This window comes from Amphiura filiformis, chromosome 9 (assembly GCF_039555335.1).
Source record: "Amphiura filiformis chromosome 9, Afil_fr2py, whole genome shotgun sequence".
NCBI classification, from domain to species: domain Eukaryota; kingdom Metazoa; phylum Echinodermata; class Ophiuroidea; order Amphilepidida; family Amphiuridae; genus Amphiura; species Amphiura filiformis.
The window spans coordinates 48,118,143-48,135,618 of NC_092636.1; positions in this window are offsets into that span (position 1 = coordinate 48,118,143).

The following is a 17,476-nucleotide window of genomic DNA, read 5'->3' on the forward strand; positions in this document are numbered from 1 at the left end:
GTATTATTTTGAAAATCTAACGTCACTGTGGATAATGAACGAACGAATACTTTAAACAAATGCCAGTGCCAAGTTGCCAGGGGGATGTCGCCACTTGGTCCAAACCCATTTGGTCCATTGCCAGTTAGTCCATTAGTACTTAGTCCAACTCCCTGTTAGTCCAATTGCCTGTTGGTCCAAATGGACTAAGTGTCAATGGACTAACTGGCAATGGACCAAATGGGTTTGGACCAAGTGGTGACAAACCCCAGGATGTCGCCACTTGGTCCAAACCCATTTGGTCCATTGCTAGTTAGTCCATTAGTAATTAGTCCATTTCTACGTGGTCCAATTCCCTGTTAGTCCAATTGCCTGTTGGACCAAGTGGCAATTGGACCAAGTGGTAATGGACTAAGTGGGTTTTGGACCAAATGGCTATTGGACCAAGTGGTAATTGGACCAAATGGTAATGGACTAAGTGGGTTTTGGACCAACAGGCAATTGGACCAAGTGGTAATTGGACCAAGTGGCAATGGACTAAGTGTCAATGGACTAACTGGCAATGGACCAAATGGGTTTGGATCAAGTGGTGACAAACCGTTGCCAGGAACCTGCAAAATTGTTTTCATATTATCATAACGCTTCTGAATTAAAGAGTTAAAAACAAAATGTGTTGTGGTGGCGTAGGGGTCGTTTCCCCACAACAAACTATAAAAACCAAGAAATGTAGAGACTCTAAAACGAAAGACGCATTGCATGATTTTCCTTCTGTATAACAAACCTGTACTCAATTTCCATTGTCCCTCGCTTCGGAAGAAGGAATCTATAACCACCACATTTATGTGGATCGAACATCAATTCAATTCTAGCTATAACTGAGGGTACTTCTTAAAATGATCGGTTAATCTTGCAGTGACATTAAGGGTGACGGGCTGTGTCTATTTATAAAAAAAAATAACCTAAATGTTAAAACCTTGAGTAACCTTAATGTAACAATCTTGAAATGTAACAGATGGTGCTATCACTGCACCCCGCCACTGCACTAATGTGCTCAATATTGGCACTTTAAGAACTGTTGTACATGCTTGATATTAGCACTATAGTGAAGAGGCTATGTTGCTTTCTCAATACAACTCAATCAAATACTTTTGATTCATCAAGTGGAACGGCCAGAAGATATCCCGATCTTACATCACTGGATGTTTTCTTGTGGGCTACCTGAAATCACAAGGTTTTCACAGACCTTGATGAACTCCAGTGATGCATAATTGCACAAGTTGACATCCTCAGGCAGCACAGACTTCTCATTAAACGTGGTGTGAATGGCATGTTGAGGAGTTTAGGAGAGCTGAAATCTGCATATAGAGGAATGATATCCATGCCCGGGTGGCCATGTGGATATGGTGGAAGAACTGACTTTGCACAACTGCACTTTTACTCGGCTCACAAAAATAGCCACTGAGTCCTCATTAATGGGCACACGCCAGTGAATTAACAATTGTGGGAGGAAAAGATGTTGATTCGGCTATCAACTACAGCATTTTGACCAAATACTTCATAATTTTTAATCTAGTGGCATTTTTCAAACAAATTTATTTTGATATTTTGATACTCACTGTATTAATGCAAGAAAAAGGACCTTTCAACCTGGCACATCCAGGAGTCTCATTCAATTCAAGCTTTCTTGAAATCCTTCAATTGTTCACCAGTATTTCGACAAAGATTGATATCAACTGCTTGAAAATGATTCTTTCATTCAGTCATTCAAAACGATCTGAATTTGCTCCAGCTATAATAAGAAGGTCGTTAATTTATTTTATCTAGATTTTTCCCAGGTAAATGTGATCAACAAATTACATATCCAGCAGGGTATTTGTATTCCAACGGGAGTATTAGTCCACAGTTAGTAAGTCTAATAGTCGCGACGAATTAGTCACGGTTAATACACCAGTTATGTGCAGGATATAATGAAGGAAAACCATATATATTTATTGGAGCAATGGCCTTCAACGTACTTTATTTGTCCATTTTAGTTCGCGATATTGTGTATTAATGTCTGCTGTAATATCTGCTGATGACCCCATGCCAGTGTGTAAATAACGGGATATTGACATATTTTGCAATAATTAAGTTATTTTGCACCTGTTGATTGCAGTTAACAGCAATTGGTCGATTTTGCGCGCGTTCCACACTTCTCCAGTGACACGGGGGTCTCTTATTTATTTAATCTTTGGACATGGTCAAAACAAGAGAACACAATGTTACATGTCATTTTGAGTCAAATAATGTTGTACAATGAGTTGAGTAACTGTTGCGAATTCAAGGTCAGGTATATTGCTCGGACAACATCATATCATTGGCAAGGTAATATTATGAGGACAATGAAAATGACTCTTTTTTGTTGAGAAAATAAGACGTTTAAAATTGATATTCCACAAAAACCAACTTAAGCGATGAGTTCCTTCGAACGAGACAGATTTGACCTAGAAAAAATTGACGTCATGAAATGACTGTGCCTGCTCTGCGAGAAGGGACTTTTAGTAAATTGTGATATTACAATTCATATGTATATCAATATCATGAGAAATATTTGGGCTAAAAAAATTGAGCTTAGAATTTCAGCGTGATCAATCTGAGACTAGCATATAAACGGTGTTAAGTCCACAAACTCATGTATCTGATTTCACTGTGCGATATTGCAATGCTATTATAGTTATTATAGTTTCAGTTGGATGAAATATTACAAAGCAAACGCATAGTAACAATACTGTGTAACGCTTTGTTCCCCAAATGAGAACAATAGTCTGCATATTGTTATGCAGCATTGTTATGGTAAATAATAGTACAACTCATTATTGCTAATGTCAAACGTGATTGTGATTGTATGATGAGAGCATGATATAGTGTCCGTTTCATTTACTTACGTCATCAGCCAAACGGGGGAAGAACACGTACGTTTCAAACGGGGGAAGAACACGTACGAGCCCGAACTTTACCCACACAATTTCTATTTTTTCAGGAGAAATACGTATAAAAAAATTGCAACGAGTGTCAACTTGTAATGTAATAATTATTCTCTTCGAATAGAGATAAACTTGTTTTTGCAATAGACCTGCCCTTTCAAACTTCGGCCCGTCATACTTTACTGATAAAATCAAGAGCCGCTTTCGGCATATGATTTTCATTTTAAATAATTATACATATGGTAGAGTTATAGATATACACCAACATGGATAAACTTGATCAATTTTCGTAAACACTGCAAAATGAGATATTCCTTTCTCTTCACCAGACAAGCTGGAAGTTAAATGTCCACTGTTTTGCGTGATTTTGAGGGGGTTCGGCTGCATTTCCTTTTTAGGATTGATTGTGGTTATGCTGCTGATAATTGCATTAAAAATAATGGGTGGTATCAGGGACGTCTCACATCCCAGGGGTTTTAAAAGTATTACTCTTGTACAATCTTAAAATTCCAAGGTCAACGTTATTCCAAAATGTTGCTCTGGTCATCAGACCCCGGGCATCAGACATTATCTATGTCTTGCCGTCACACAAAGTTATGAGCTAAAAAGCTAAAAAGTATTTATTTTGTACCACTCAAAGAGTTATAGAGAAAAGATATCTGTTAGTGTCATGAACTCACTCAGAATTGACCTCATTTTTGAATTTTATTACTCTACTTTTTTTCTTTCGTTTTTGATCCGAGATCTAGAGTTATTATCAGTTATAAACATTTTTAACATCCCAAATGAAATGTATTTCTCCGTCAAAATATTTTGGTCAATCTTCGCACCTGGAATCCTAAGGGATTTTCAAATTTGCTGAATATTGATTATTGAATGGATACGGAAGATGGAAATCGCAATCAATTCAAATTGAGTCGCAATTTAGTTTAACTGCAGATAGATATGCATCTCAGTCTACGCAGTCAAAATACAAAACATAATCACGACGTAAAACTGGCTTGTCATCGGAGATCTGGCTTTTGTATAAAAACAAACTCGGAAATATTCTTTATCAAAATCTAATTTGTCAAATATCAATCTGAGTTTATCCTCGCGTAGGATCGAGTAGATTACTGCTTTAGGTTGGGAAGATCTCTGTCATCAAGCACTCATTTTAGATGCATATGTGTGTTATATGGACTGACGTCACATATAGAGCGAAATAAGCGAGATAGTATTTCAGAGATATTATAGAAGTGGAGTAACATTTACAAGGATTTAATAACTACATATAGAAAAGGTTATGAAATGCGTAATGACAGAAAATCTTATACGGAAATGGTTTCAATGACACGTTGTGACGACGTGCTGTTTGTTTTTCAAAAGTGCCTCGGTATAATACTGATAATTCCGAGTTCCAATTCCATTTGCGCGTGAATAGCGATGTATGAATGTCAGGATAGGCGCCGGAAAAGTGCGAAATAAAATAAGTGATTTGTGATTATATTCATGATTACTACAAAGTCAAATCTATTTTCTTCAAATACTAATATAATGTCGTTTTGATTGTGATGTGTTATGAGTAGGTACAAAGATAATATAGTAGCATCTTTCTTTCTTTCTTTCTTTCTTTCTTTCTTTCTTTCTTTCTTTCTTTCTTTCTTTCTTTCTTTCTTTCTTTCTTTCTTTCTTTCTTTCTTTCTTTCTTTCTTTCTTTCTTTCTTTCTTTCTTTCTTTCTTTTATTCTTTCTTTCTATATTCATCTATTTGTATATTTACCGGTGCCGTCAATGAAACGTTAAAATAAAACGATGATTCACTCAAACACTTCCAAAAAACCAGTACTTTATTGACCTTTCTTCAATATACAAGAAAACACAAATTTAATAAAAATCAAATTCGTCTACATCAAATTTTGTAATTATTAACAATGCTTTCAACCTCTGAATTAATTTTGAACAAAATCAGTAAGTTCGCATACCACTCACACTATAAAATGACTTTGTATAAAGAAGGGTTTGGGTTAATTAACCTCGTTGGGTTTTTAAGGTAAGCTTTTATATGTCTTAACATACTTTTAACTCTTCTTTTTATTCGCCATATGAAACTAGAAGTTTACTACGGTGAGGTTGACAAAGTATATTAATTTATAGGGCACAGTTCAAAACGTGCCTGAATATGCCCGTGTCAACTTTCAACGAATCTACATAATGAGGTGCGTCTTATACAGGGCATCAAAAATGATGATGCTTTATAATATGCTAAAAATGTATATAAAACCAGTTTTACTTGGGTTATCTAAAGTTAACCAGGATTGTGCTAAAAATATTCACACTTGTTTTCCCACTTTGATCGGAATAGGAAACGCAAATTTAAGATTTGTTTTTATCAAATCAAAATTAGTATCAGTAATGTTGGCATAGGTATAGGATAAAATTGGGGTAGGTAATTTGGAATGCTTAATTTGCCCTGTTGTTTGGAATGCCTGACATTTAAATACCCTATACTTTGTTTTGTCTAAAATGAACTTTCAACCATATTATGTTTTGACATATCATTATCATTATTAATCTGTCTCGTAACCCACTGGTTTTCGGTGTAAAAAATGTTATTTTTAAATAATATTAAAATATTGATTGCATTTGTTTTTACACGTCATTAAAACAGCTATGTATTTCCTCTAGCTGATACAAGTTTGACTCATTTGTTTATTTACAGGTATTATTTTGAAAATCTAACGTCACTGTGGATAATGAACGAACGAATACTTTAAACATTTGCCAGTACCAAGTTGTCAGGAACCTTGCAAAACTGTTTTCATATGATCATAACGCTTCTGAATTAAAGAGTTAAAAACAAATGTAGTGGTGGCGTTACGGGTGTTTGAAGTAGGGGGTCGTTTCCCCACAACAAACTTTAATAACCAAGAAATGCAGAGAATCAAAAACGCATTGTATGATTATCCTTCTCTAAAGAAACCTGTACTCAATTTCCATTGTCCCTGCACCTCGGAAGAAGGAATCTATGACCACCACATTTATGTGGTTCGAACATCAATTCAATTCTAGCTATAAACTGAGGGTACTTGCCAGATAAAAAATGATCCGTTATTCTTGCAGTGACATATATTAACCCAGCTGATACGTATCCATTCTTGTAGCCACGTGCTATCACGTGTGGTTCAAAAATAGGCTATTCCAGTTGAAATCTATACACCCCCTATGGAAGACACCGCCTTAATCTTCAACACAGGGGGTGTGAATTTCAAGTGGGGTTACCTGAATGGGTGACTCCATTTAAAATCCACACCTCCTGTGTGGGAGATTAAGGCCATGTCCTCAACGGGGGATGTGTGGATTTGAACCGTAATAGCCCAATGAATACAAATCAGCTGAACAACAAAATAAAAAGAAATAAAACAAACTCTGCTATTCTTAAATGGATGCAATAATTTGTTATTCCAATGTTGACTCATCAGGTCAAAACACGGCTAGTTTATTTTTTCAAAAATGAAAATTAGATTTATAGAAGTGTATGGTGGCTTTAAAATGACACCTCACACATTATTGTGGATGTAGAATATTGAATTTATATGACAGTAAACATTGTTTTCTAATTTTTCATAAATATTTACTTTATTTTCTCTAAATGAGAGCCCGCCCACAACAGCAGTGTTTCGATGTGATGTGTCACATGTCGTATGTAATCAATAGATAAATGGTTATAAATCAATCAATCAATCTAGTATTTACCTGTACTTATCGACATAGGGTGGTTACTTGAACGATATTCAAACAATTTGAATCAATTTGCGTTCATTTTATTGTGTGACAAAGTTGAATAAAGGAAAGTCTACTTGACCGGCTCTTTTCAGAGCCACCGATTCTTCACTAGGCTGCAGGGTCAACATACTTTAAGTGAACAAAGTGTAGTCCACTAGAACAGCTTTTACGGAGCTACACATTCTTTAGTAGTCCAATAAAATGAAGTTATGGTTCGATGATAAATCAGATGGAATGGGATTAATCATTGGTTGATCATCTAACAAATAGTCACTGTCACTTTTAACGCGAGAACAACTAAGTGGTGCGCGAGTCAACAATAACCGAAGAATATTGAGCAATGAAAACAGCTTAACGGGTGTTTGATGCCAGCTAAGCTGGAAATAATTTCGTCTGCGTATAGTGACTGTAAACATTTGTTGTAAATACGATGTTTGTTTATTTTAATAGTACATAATATATCTACTAATTATTTACAACCAGAACTTAAAAATAATCGTCATTACAAAAAGAAAAAAAAAATATTACAACATTGTTCCCATACTTTCCAGTTCACATCTTACCACAAAAACTTGCATAGAAAAAGTGGCGTTCAAGATTACTTATCCACTATAGAAACGTAAAATGCATGGTAATATTATTATAAACACTTAAGCACACTTAATCTTCATCACCAATATGTGTCTATGGCGGGACAACAAATTATTCAAATTCTGTCACGAATAGGATATATTTCTTGCTATACTCTATGCGTGTTGAAGTATGCAGTAATTTCATCTCCTTGACACCGCTCTGATCATGCAACACATAATATACTCACATAATGGTGTAAATGTGACTCACATAATGGTATAAAAGTAAACCACATCCCTTATGCATATTATACACATTTGTAGTTGTGACCAATCAAATCAGATAGTTCTGGTAATTCACTACAATTAAAGGTTAACCTTTCAGATTGAATCTTGGATGTCCAAGACTGTATCTTGGACATCCAATGTTAGGCATAAAATCTTAGGCATGTTTTGAGTATCTTGGCATCCATTGCTTACCACTTGTTACGCTCCTGCCCGGCTGTGGCTTGTTATCCCTGTGCAATATGGGAATGGGGTTCTAAAGCAATTTGTACAGGGTATGCATGGTATATGTGCCAAAATCTCTATACCTGCAGGATAGCTAGCGCCCAAATTGAGACCCATCAGTGTACTTTATGTTTTCATGAAGGCAGAGGCAATTTGAGTTATTGACCTTTGACCAATCTGGTAATAAACACACTAAGCAATTCAAAAATAGATGTCATTAAATTCCAGTGGGGTGTAAAGTGGGCCCTTCTTGAAAACCATACATAAGCTCACCACTTGTTGCCTTAATGCCAGTCCCAAAAGACCCACGGAAGTGCGAGTGCAATATTGGAATTTTTATACAGGTTCTTTCTGAAATGGTCATTTGAAAAGTCTTTGCAAATAGCCAATTTATAAAAGTGCCCTTGAACTAGACCGATTCTCTACAAGATGTACATAGCCATTTCAAAAGCTCAACTTTTCTTTTAAAACATGTGTTCAAGGATCTGTCAAATGTGCTGTAAAGGTTAGACGCCGCCTTAAGAGAAGGAAAGCAAGTTTAAATAAACGTCATCTATACATCTTTCAAGATTCTGCTTGTATGATACATTTTATGATTTCAATTTAGTTTTTTTAAATATTATTTCCGTTAATCTCCACAAGAACCAGAAGCATAATAGAACCAGAAGCGTAACTAAAGAAGCAAAAGTTGACCATAATATCAATGACATATATCTACTACTTTGGTTTACCAGTTCCCTCCAGGTAACAGACATGTAATAAATAATGATGCCAATGATCTCCAACATATCAAATGACTTTGGATTTGATTAATTAAATGAACAAGATAATATAAAACAGTAGGTAATACTTGGTTAGAAGTAAACATGTTTCGACAAGTTCTTTTACTGTAATGTTAGCAAGGTAAAATGTAATGCACATTAAGAAATTCAGTATGGTCAGCTCTAGGTGGACCACGACAAAATACTTGTATGCAAGAGTATTTTAGTAAGAAACAGGGGCCAAACTAGAAGGGGCACCCGAAGAGGCACTACTGAGGTCCTTAATCATTTTAGTCAGCACCGAGCCCCTCTTGATCCACCAAAATGTACGACAATTTATACCGGAGTCTATGGAGAAATTCCATTTTTCGCCCCGTCATCAAACACTGCGTTTTGCCCAATCCTGCCCCGCAATTACAAATGGTAAATATGTTAATCTATACATTGAAAACTGACATGTTCCGAAAACTATCAAAGGAAACCCTTTCAAAAATACTGTTAAATTTCACCCTCTTTTCACCATCAATGGGATGCCTTGATAAAGGTAGGTCCATCATCTGAACTCTATTTGAGGGATCAATTAGACGTTTTTGCAAGCCCCCATCTTCAAATTCGTTGTCACGTATGTGACGTAAGTTGTTCTTATCATCCTTATTATTCATGTACATGCCAGTATACACCAATCCGAGAAGCGTTTACTGTATTTGGCCCTCTATTGACGGCAACACAGATGTACCAGAGCGGGAGATTTAATTCGTAATTCAATACTCATGATTGTGTATTGAATATCACTGTTGTGTACAATTCCCGGGTACAATTCTGTATAGCACACAATAAATAATGGATGGAACCCCCGACCTCGGGACACCGCAGTTTTACATCGGGGACACCGCAGTAATGGCGAAGTCGGATAGGTGTATACAAATCGGACGAGGGTACACATCCGTCTTTTTCGCATTCGACCTGTGCTAGAAATCTTTCAGGTTTATAAATAGCGCCGTGTGCGGTATACTTTGGTCACTTCTAGAGGGTTTCAATTCATACTTATAATTCGCTTATGACGACTGGGAGGAGATGAGATTTCAACCTGGGCTAAACCCTTCTGTTACCGTTGGGGAGTGCAATACGTGATTGATTAAAAATCAATAACGCAGCTTGCCGATTGATTGTAGATCACTATAAATCGGAGGAGCCTTTTGTAAGCTATTTGACCCCGATCTTATTGTTAGAATACAATAGCTATCTTCTAATTACGTTTCCATATCAGGCCAAAAGGATGTATGCTTTGTGTCAGATGTATGTACTGTACTTCTTTTGTCGTGGTATGAAATTCGAGACCTAAAGTCCCGAAGCTTTATTATAAAAAGTACAGATAAAACACATTCTTCTTTTGGATTTTTGAGACAAGAACTATTTTGTGTGCAAAATAACACGGATAGATTTTCTTTTGAGACTTGAAATTCCTTGTAAATCGTCAGTTTTACCGAGGTTTCTTGTAAGTTTTTGTTTCCATGAAAGTGGTCAAGAAAAAGTTCAAAAATATCACATTTTTGGCCGGCAAATTTAAATTTTATTCAGGCTATCTTGCAGCTTCGACTTTAAAGTAAAGATATATATGGGACATTTCATATTTCCTTGAGGTGTTCTCTGAATGTTTATGTCAGAAAGATCATGGTTCAATACAAAATATTCACCAAAAATAGTAACTTGCCAACTTGATATAATTTATTTTAAAGACGGTCCCTGCATGCATGCATGCATGGCAGGTATGGTACAATATAGGGACGCACCATTTGATATCAAGGTGGGGGGGGGCTGAGTCGTGACAATTTTTAGTAGGCCTACCTCGGTGAAGCAATTTTTAGCGTCTCGATGAAGCAAACAGTTTACATTTTGTAGCACCTAAATTTCGCGTAGCACGAAAAACGTTCTTCTTATGTTAAAATGAGTTCATATCAGGAGCGTAGTCAGCTTTCGTGATCAGAGGGAAAAATAAAGGTTTTGGGGAAAATACAAAATAATCATCAATTTGAACCGGTATTATTAATGCGATATGTACATACACTGGGTTTTTTTTTTTAGCGAGACTGTAGGGCCTACATATAAACTGTTAAGTTTTTTCGAGCCTCCAAAAACCGGGCCAAAATGTCTTTATTGAGACAATGCCCGCGCGCGCGCGCAAAAATTTGGTCTTTTACATTCATTTTGGTGCATGATCGGGGTAATTTTGGTGGGAAACAGGCTCCTTGCCCCTTTCTTTTCCTATGCCTTCCCGATTTCTTTCATTTTTTGTTATGTGGGCACTCTTTTCAGGGAGCACTCTGCCCCCGCTGGTTAGTACCGGTACACGCTTCTGGTTCAAATGGTGAGTTTTAGCATGTTTTTTTCATGAATGTTTTCAAAGGAGATCCATGTCTTGTGATTATTTTCTTCAAAATATAGGTTCATGTGAGGATATCTCACCAAAACCATACTCTGATCCATCCACTGACCCCACATATGGCTCCCATCATCACGTGGCATGGACTCTGGGGAAAATCTTTGAAGTGGAGTGAATCAAGTGTATTCACTCACAGAATAACCTTTCACAAACAAATGCGAACAAAATACTTGCCAGTTTGAAGCTAAAATAAAATTAATATACTTGATGAAAACTGGAGCACCCTTGCCACCAAATTTTTTTTTTTTCAGGTCCGAGGTGGTGCAATGTTTTTTTTTTTTTTTTGGAAGGGGGGGCTCTGAGGTGAAGCAAATTTTTTTTCAGATGGCGTGACAACTTCTTTTCCAAAATACTACCAAGCCCCCCCCACCTTGATATCTAATGGTGCGTCCCTTATATAGGTTTATACATATACAATACAGTGTTGTATTTTGTTTATTCGACATCGAAGTGATTACATAACTTGGGTCACGGCCGGTCGTTGCATCAATCAAAGAAGTTTAGTCAGACCAACGCACTGAATGGTCCATTGTTCTATTGTGTCCGATTTGAGCGCTGACATATTGGAAAATGTTGCCAATCAATATTCATGAGAGTGTACATTCAACGTCCAATTTTCGAAATTGGGTGACTTGTGCTTGGCAGGTGTAAAATACATCTGACTGGGCGTTTTAAATACGTAACGCATAAAGGCATTGGCATCATCGAATGGCTGCCTATAGTGCTGTTAGTGTTAGGCCGGTGGGTGTGTGTGTGTGTGGGGGTGTGTGTGTGTGGGTGTGTGTGGGCGGGGGGGGGGGAGCTGTGTTTAGTTTCTATAATAATTATTATAAGGCCTACATTTATTTGTCATTCATTTCTTTTCCTTTCTCTGTACTTGCTAAAGTATCACTCCCTCTTTTCTCTTCCTTCTCCATCCCCTCTTACGTTTTGTCCCCTCTCCTTCCTATCTTTTTCCTTACCTTCTATTTATTTACGTCTATTTATTTATTTCTCTTTATTTCTTCCTCTTTCTCTCTTCCTCCAGTCCCCTCTCATTCTTCATATCCCTCCTTCAACCTCATCTCCTCCCAAGACCTCTCACAGGAGCTGCCCCCCTTCAGTACGCCACTGATTATGACATTCTCCTTCTTAAAATAAAATAAAATAAAATGTCAATTTGTAAAACAACTTTTATATAGGCCTATACCGGTATACTTATTATATGTTACATGTATACGTAGCGCCCGGGACGTAGCTATTTAATACCATTATAGACATGGCAGCCATGATGTGTAATCATTCAGCAGGCGCATTCAATTTATTTAAATGAAGCACCTAATGTCAGTGGGGTGACAACGAACTATGCATTAGCGGCTAATGTGTGCCTTTTGTGCTTACGGCTACTCAATCACACCCTTGGGTTTATGTATAACAATAGGTACTTTTCATTCCATTAAGCGCTTTCACGCGACTTGCATTTGATCACTTATTGACAGTAGCCTGCTAGGTAAAGCGTTAATACACTGTCGGGTCAGCTTACCGATTTAATGGTGGAAGCCCTTTGTCCCAAACAAAAGGTACCTTTCGATGAATAGCTTGTCAGATTTCAAATCGGCATAAAGTAGTGCAAAATATGGGTTCGAATTTGATTGCAAAGATGGTTTCTAGAAAAGGGGTAAATTAATTTTGTTGCAAAAGCCCTTACATCCACAAAAGGCACGATATAAACGAAATAATAAAATAAATAGGAAGGCTTGAAAATTGTACCAAACCTATTCTTTTAGTTTCTATTTATCAACACTTTATTCAAAACCAAAATGAATCAAATCGAACTAGTAATAATTGAACAATTTTTGAAAAAGCTGTTTTTCTCAAAAAGTCAAAAAAGTAGATGTATAAAGGGCTTTTGCAACAAAACTCTTTATATATTAATATCATCTGTATTATTAATATTAGAAAGATTGACTATTATTTTTGTTGATATATTATAAGTACTGAATTTACTAGTATTACTATCACCAAGTCAATAGTAGGCCTATATTGTTATAATTCAATGTTAATTAAAATGTCAGCAGTAGCCTAGGCACATCAACAATATTTGGTGGGTATGTTCCCCGGAATGTTTAGGTGGTGGTTCTTTGGGAGATGCGGGCGTACCAATAAAAGGGGGTCTTTTGGAGCTGCGAACAAGTAAAATATGGGGACGTCAAAATCAAGGGTCTTTCTTGGCTTGTTGCTTGAAAATCCCAGAAATATGAGGAATGAACAATTTGGGGGTCTTTTAGAGCTAAATATTTATTTATCAAAATCAAGGGTCTTTCGGAGTTCTATTTTGGTCAAATATAGGGGGTCTTTCGGAGCTGCGAAATCCAAAAAGGGGGGTCTTTCCGGGGGAGCATACCCGTATGGTCATTTGTGTTAAGTACCCTTCCCCCCGTGAGTATAATGCATTTGCCACTTCCGAAATTTTTTACTGATAAGCATAGGAACCGCATAGTCAGAGGCAAGGTTCATTATTGATTGGAGATTCAGTAGGCTATAAAGAGACAAGTGCGGTAATAGCATTTCAAGTGTATACGCGCTTAATTTCGTAATCAATAAGAGCTAATGAACAAAATCATTTCTGACAGAACTGCTAGCGCAGTTGTGTAAGCGCTCGACTGTTGTGGGTTCGAACCCCGTCAGAATTTTAATTCAGATAATTTTCTTTTTCTTTCGTGAAGAAGAAATAATAATTGAATCCGTCTTATAAAATTTAACATAGTATGGTATAGTAGAATCATGTAGGCCTATGTGTTATCAGATAAGATCTTCTGTAGATTACCATATCAAAAGAATTTCGAAGTTTTGTCAAGCAAGTTTCTAAGTGTGCCCCTAATCGTGGTTTGTATAGAATTGAGGTGATAGCTTTGTTTGATAATAACCAATGACAGAGCCGCTACGATTTTAAATTAAAAACAGGTCACCGCTTGAGGCGCTGCATTTAAGACGCAGCCTAAAAAGTTTATTACGGGACAAAATAGACGTGGGTAAGAGATTTTATTCTGGCTCTATGTCTGTTTTTAAGTGCTCCTACATTTCCAACATGGGTATAGATGCTAAATTCAGTTTTATAATACATGTACTGATGTAGAACCCACTCAACATTGATATCGATCACTACAACTCATTCTCTCCAATTTGTTTGTTTTCCCATTAAATTGCCAATTGGTGTCAGGTTTGTCTTGGAATCTACTGACTCACTAGCTCATATCTTAAGTCTTACAGATAAATGTGACCTCTTTATGCATTATACAGACACCAATAGTCTCTTGCACACTTAAACAAGTTAAGGGAACTGGAATGAGCGTTTTGAGCGTTTGGACAGCATTTTTTTGTGGGACATGAGAGCACATCAGACCTATGGAATTGCATTCTGAATACGAAGAATGTCTTTCTGCTATCAAATAATTTTCATTTTTTGAAATTCACGGTATAATACTAATTTTATGACAAATTATTAAAAGTTGATATTTTTCACATTTTTGATATATAACAGTCCTCGAAGTAAATTTTACAAATTTAATGATATATTCTTAAAGTGTATGAGGCTGGGAGAAAAAGCCGACGATCAATTGAAAATTTTGACCTTTCATATTGAAGATATGGATTTTTTTCCCCAAAAGACCTAATTTTTTTTTTGTTTTTTTTGGGAAAAAATCCATATCTTCAATACGAAAGATTAAAATTTTCAATTGATCGTCGGCTTTTCATTCCATACATACACTTTAAGTACATATCATCAGATTTATAAAGTTTACTTCGAGTACTGTTAAATATCAAAAACATAAATTTTTAATGATTTGCCATAAAATGTGTGTATTACATTGCGAATTTCAAAAAATCAGAATTATTTGATATCAGAAGGACATTCTTCGTATTCAGAATTCAATTCGATATGTCTGATGTGCTCTAATGTCCCACAATAAATACTGTCCAAACGTTCATATCCCTTCCCTTAAACATAACTTCTTTTTATTCTGCAACTGAAAACAGGCATCGGTGATCCACAACTTTAGCATGTTTAGGTATCGTTTCGATACTACATTCTAAAAACAATAGAGAACAAAAAGTGACACTAAAGACTGTTGGAAAGATTGACATATGGATGTGTATAATCATTTACATTCCACTTCACTCTAATCGCAAGCATTGAGTGACTGTTTATCCAATGAAGCGGATTGTTTATTCCAAAGCAACAATACACAACCCCGCTCATTGGTCAGATTTCTATCAATAATCGCTAACGACGTGAATGGTTCCTTACTACTAGTTTATCTTCTTTGTTTTATTTCAGATATTAAAATATCTGAAATTGCGTGTTCGATTTTTGCCTTTAATGTATGGACGCAAAATATCTAGGGCCATTTTGAGCGCTGTTCTGTTGTTCTCCAATGTGACACAGAACCATGTGTTGCAAGTACGTGACACCATGAGTCCATAATTGGGATTGATGTTCATGCGTTCCTACACGTGAATCTGAGACCAAAGGCTGAGACATAAATTTGACCTGCTACAACAAGCTTAAAGTCGCAAGTTGGGAGTTTCGAGACACTTCAACTGTTGAGTTGATGTTTTTTCCTTGAAGACATCTGTATTTGTAATGGTATCTCCTTTATTAATGGTATTGAATACAGAGAACAACATATTATGTTCTTATTCACAAAGCACATACCACTGACTATACAGTCAGCCACCTGGACAACCGATTCTTTAGAAATGCTTAGTCGCGCTAAAAGTCGATCGATACATGTTAAAATCAGCACAATTCAGAGATACACCTTTTTGCTATGAAATTAATTTTCTCGGTCAAATATAAAGCAATAATTTTTTTTTTCTTCAGTAATGTCAGTTAAAAACTTGGTGCTTGGATATACATTTTTTTAAAATCCTGGTGTTAAAATTAAGCATCAAATTGTGTCTTTTAGTGTGATATTTTGATTTTTATAGGCCTTGAATTCGCCCGCGAGCTTTTTACGGAATTCATGTTTTAGCGTCTCAAACTAATATAGTTTGCTAAAGAAAGATATTTCCCACCCCTGTAAGGCACATCGTGTAAGTCTATATGTTATAGTATTGTCAGAATTTCCGTTTTTGTTTTACCCTTTTCCCCTTCATGCTCCGAAAATGTCAAATTCAGTACTTTTATCTCGAGAGCAACCAGCAGAAATAGTCGATATTTCCTTTGTTGTTTATCCAGGTCAATTTTCCATTGAAAGCAAATTGCCCGACCAGCGATTTGGTAGCCCAAATCCCCAATTGAGTGTTCTGGTTAAACATGATCAGTAGGAGCGCTATAGGCCTGGGAATTTCTTTGCTATATTGAAGTTCTAGCAACACTGTAGCCATGCCGGTATTCCTATTAAACCCAGGGATATCGATCCACAATGCTAGTATTAGCCTTAGATTTCACGCGTTGATTTTGAAAAATGGTCAGCCGGCAGTAAAAATGGTGAAATGAAAACGCAAATTCTGACAAAACTATGATATATCGCTCACGGTGATGTGCGTTAGAAAGTTGGGAAAAATCCTTCATTAGCGAACTATCTTACTTTGAAAAGCTAAAAGGTTGATCAAAAAAAAGGCTCGCGGGCAGAGTTTAAGCCTATCAAAATCGAAAATCTTACACTAAATGACTAAATTTCACGCCTAAGTTTAACACTAGAATTTGAAAAAAAAATACAGTATCAAGCACTACAATTTTTCCTGACATTTACTGAAAAAATGAAAATGATTGCTTTTCATTTGGCCGAGAAAATTAATTTTACATCGAAAAGGTGTAACTAAAAATTTAGCTCATTTCAACACCAAATTCGATCGTTTGTATTGCCTCATTAAATGACTGAGTGAGCCTTGCATAACAAAAGAATCGGTTGTCCAGGATGCTAACTGTATACAGGTGTCTTCAAACAAAGAACAGCAACTCAACAATTGGAAGGTCTCGAAACTCCCAAGTGGCGACTTTACGCTCATTTGTGGGAGCAGGTCAATTATACCTATTCCCTTAAGAGATTGGAAGCAAACCCATTTTGTTAACATCTCCCCCATGTCTAGCTAAGTCTGGCGGGAAATTATCGACTTTGTCCGTAGGACAGCGAGCGTATTGGACTATTCCATTTCAATCACACACACCCCTATTTAAGACTTGAGCGTCACACATATGTATTGCAAATTGAGTTACCTGAATGGCTGGATCTGTGAAGAAGATTAAGGTCGTGTTATCCATAGGGGCGCGTATATCAATTTCAAGCGAAATACCCCACAGCACTAGAAATACCTCACAGCACTTATAAACAGACAATTTGCCCAATTTTGTGTTGTGGCTTAGCCAGAATAAATCCATATTTGCAAAGTAAGCAAAATAAAATCATGATGTAAATACCTTAATTTTCAAAAGACATAAGACACAACTCGACACCCGTATTTCAACCAGAAATTATCATTTGAAGTCGTATGAAATCATAAC